The 4,109-nt window shown below is 40.1% G+C and overlaps 1 long non-coding RNA gene across 1 annotated transcript; it reads left to right on the top strand.

Moving 5' to 3' along the window:
• Positions 1-693: 693 nt before the first annotated feature.
• LOC120207388 lies at positions 694-2,548 on the top strand. Its single transcript, XR_005524201.1, has 3 exons — positions 694-1,056; positions 1,142-1,201; positions 1,848-2,548. It is a non-coding gene; the product is annotated as an uncharacterized LOC120207388 (long non-coding RNA).
• The last annotated feature ends 1,561 nt before the right edge of the window (positions 2,549-4,109 follow it).

Below are 4,109 nucleotides of genomic sequence, written 5' to 3'. Positions count from 1 at the left end.
GTGACTTAAAATAAAATAAAATAAACATATTAACTCAAAATATGAATTTCAGGAAATATCTATATTTAAGGACTAAACCATATTAAACAAAACCTTACTATTTTAAATACAAACATAATAAAAATTAAAGTATACATGCAAATATTACCATATTGAATACCAACAATTGAAATAAAACTACTATTATCATTATGGACTGATACCAGAATAGACCCGACATATACAAGATTAGATAGTAACATATAAAAATTAAATGATCAAATGTCTGAATAAATAAATCAACCTTTAGGACCTAAAAGAAACATGCAAAATATAGAACCCTAATGTCTAAATAACAGGAAGTACATGCGCTCAACAATTGAGAACTAAATTAAAAAAAAAAAGATTTTATTCGAGGACTAAAATATACATGCAAAAACTTGAAGACTAAATGTGCAAACGAAAGAAAATAAATACACTAGCATTCAGGACTAAAATCAAATGTGCATAAAAGATAAAGTCCAAATTACGAAACAAACAGGACTCGACTTCAGGACCAAAATGAGTTACAAGTAAAACCTAAATGACTCGTAAAATGAATAAATCAAACGCCAAAACGGATGCCCCAAACTACTTAAACTACGTCGTTTTAGTAATCTTATATATTTATATCTAGGGTAAAAATAAAACCTTAATTTCATTTGTTCTCTTTGCGCCGTTTTTCTCCACCCTTTCCCCCCATCTTCTTCTTCTTCTTTTCTCCCTCAGCAGCCGTTCTGAACTCGAATGAAGGATCCAGACCACCGACGAAAGAAGCCTAAGGACTCGACCACAAACGAAATAGACCTAGGACCTCCTCAAACAAACCGAGACCCCTCAAATGACCAAAACGTTCCCTAATGTTCTCCGACACCCTCTGAAAATAGGGTAAATAAACGTGAACCAACGAGACCCTCCCCTCCGACCACCGTTAGGAACCACCGAGGAAACCTAAACGACCGAAGACCGAAGACCCAACTCCACTGTTATTTTAGTGCCCCGAAAATCTCGACTCCGACGACTACTAAAAGACTCTAGGTGACCTATCAAAACACTCCTAATATTTATCACGTTTATTATGCTTCGATTTTTAAGACTAATCTCAACTCTTTTTCCTTGACAGCGGGGACCCGAACGGCTAAGGCGGAGCCACCGAGACCCTACTGTCGTTTACACAACCAAGGTAATTTTATAATTCCTCTTTACTTTCTATTTGTTTTCGAAATAAGAACAATAAACATGAATCACTGCTTAATATTTCTTAAAAAAATAACGAAAAGGACCTGCTTGTATTGCTTTCAAAACAGATGGGGAAGACCCCTGTTAGACTATCGATCCTTGAATACCGAAATGATGTTTACACGCACTATTTTTTGTTGTTATTTTTTGTTGCTCTTTTTCTCTGATTTTTGCTCGTTTTTGATGAAAAATCCCCTTTGTGTTACTATCCCCTCCTATCGCTGGTGTTTCCCGTTTTTGTTAACTGCACCCCCTGTTGGTTTCTGGTTCTGTGCTTTTTGTTCTCCCTCTCGATTATCATTGGTTCATTTCTCTCCTTCTTCCCTCTGTTCGTGAACCTCTCCCCCCTGATGATCGTGACACCCTCCCTGGGGTAATGGTTTTTTTGCTTGTGTGATTCCTCACCCCAATTACCGAGAGCCCCCTTTTGTTGTGCTAAAAAAATGGTTTAATATGCTGCTCGTGAGCTATTTGTTGCTGCTAATGGTTGATGTCTCCTCACTGATGATCAATCCCTTAAATTTTTAATATCCCCATAATATGTTACCCCCCATTTCATGTGTTGAGTCTGCTAATCTTGTATTTTGCAGGGCATGGGGTCTTCACGAGGGAGCATGGGCAGCATGGGTGGTCTTCACGTAGGCGTTGTAGTGTTTCACATATTTCACATAATATTTCTCATTACCTAAGAAGTTATCCACTATCTCTATTCGGTTAAATCAGGTTCCCTACAAGGAGCAGCGTTGAAATTAGACATGGAGAAGGCCTACGATCAAGTTGAGTGGTCATTTTTGCATGAAATGCTACTTCACCTCAGATTTGATTCTAATTGGTGTCTTTCATTATGACATGCGTTACCACTTCCACCTTTTGCGTGAGCATCAATGGTAGTTTGTCCGAGGAGTTTTGTCGGGAGCGTGACCTCCTTCAAGGTTGACCCCCTTTAATTGTTCCTATTTATTTGTTGTACTCAAAGTTTATCTTCACTATTGAATCAAGAGCAGCGGTGGGGTGGTACTCGTGGACTCCGGGTGTCAGAAAATGGTCTTCGCATTCCTCACCTATTATTTGCTTACGATAATATGTTATTCCTTTGCTTCCCCAAGGGTGAATTTCGTCAGTTGCGTGCATTATTGGGTTTGTATGGAAATGCTTCTGGGAAGAAAGTTAATCTTGCTATGTCCCACGCCTACTTTAGTCCTCACAAACCCACGACTGCCCCATCGGATCTCTATGGTATTCTTGAGGTCATTCAAGTGGATTCTACAAGAAAGTACTTGAGCATGCCACTATATATATTGGCTGAAACAAATATGTGGCTTTAGGGCATATTTGAGATAGGATTGTTACTCAAATTACATCCTAAACACAACATTTATTATCCTTCGGTGGCCGAAAGATTTCCATCAAGCCCGTCGGGTAAGCAATACCGATGTATATCATGGGTTGTATTCTACTACCCACAAGGATTGTTCGACGATATTGTTCCTGCAATCCGGGATTTTTGCTGGGCACTCATCTCATGGGATTCTCTTTGTACGCCTATCTGCATCTGTTCTTGGGGCTTCTATGATCTCCACAAATTCAATCTTGCTTTACTTGTGAAGACTCTATAGCGCTTCATCCGATAGCCTAACAGCCTTGTCTCTCAGGTATTTTTAGTAAAATATTTTTGTTGAGAGACTTTTTGCATGCTACACTCGACCCTTACCTCTTATTCGCTTGGCGTAGCATTTTTCAGGCAGCGCATTCCTCGAGACACAACTTCCATTAGAGGGTTGGAATGGATAACAATGTCTGTGTCCATCTTATTAGTGGGATGGGCGTCTCCTGCTTCAGTTCATTGATACTTACTCGAGCAATGGCAGATCATCCTATGGGCTGTGGAGACCTCATGCGATCAGTAAAACTAGGGTGGGACGAAGCTCGCATCTGGGTTGTTTTCTCTTATGAAGATGCTATAGTTATCCTTCAATGCCTCATCTTACCTACTACGTCGGATATTTTGATTTGTAGTCACTACTCCTCAGGTGTATATTCAGTCTGATCAGGCTATAACTGGTTAATGGACCCCACTCACTCTATGATAGCCATCTCTTCCTTATGGCTTTATCTAAGCTGCTTTCACACGTAGTCAAAGGTTAGGGCCTTCCAGTGGCGTCTTGCACATGAAGCATTACCAACGGGTCACCAATTATTCCTTGCTGGTTTAGGTGATGGTTTGTGTTGTTTTTGTGGAGTCCATGAGGAAATAGCACTGGATTCACTGCATGATTGTGTTAAATCTCGAGATATTTTGATAACAGTTGGGATGACATCTCCTGTCTTCTTTACTGATCACGTTTTTTGGGAGGCTACCTACCAACAATGCGCTTCAGCATGATTACTTTTTAGTTGCCTCCTCTCATTCTCTCGATATAGACTGTGTTATTCCCTCAATCTGGAAGAAGCCACCTTGGGATTCTATAAAGGTTAATGTTGATGATGCCCTGTGATCAGCTGCGTCAGCTTCTTTTGTTGGTGTGCTGGCTTATGATTTCACTGGCAGTTGTAGCAGGGCAAGCTATTCTGTTTTCGTCTATGCGTGATGCCGCTCTTGTGGAAGTTTAGACCATTACTTATGGAATATGTCTTGCTTCTCAACTACAATGTCGGAAGGTGATTGCCGAGAATGATGCTTCTAATGTCGTCACTCAACTGCTTTCCAGAAATGACGATATGTCAATTATTCAATTTCATCTTGCTGAAGCACGAAACTTATTGCAATCTCATCCCCACAATGTGGTCCAATCGATTCGCCTATCTGCCAACACAGTCGCTCATGATCTTGCATCATTCCCTATATTGAACCT

This window comes from Hibiscus syriacus, unplaced genomic scaffold, assembly GCF_006381635.1.
Source record: "Hibiscus syriacus cultivar Baekdansim isolate YM2019G1 unplaced genomic scaffold, ASM638163v2 tig00014728_pilon, whole genome shotgun sequence".
Lineage (NCBI taxonomy): Eukaryota > Viridiplantae > Streptophyta > Magnoliopsida > Malvales > Malvaceae > Hibiscus > Hibiscus syriacus.
This window is presented reverse-complemented; position numbering and strand designations above follow the sequence as displayed.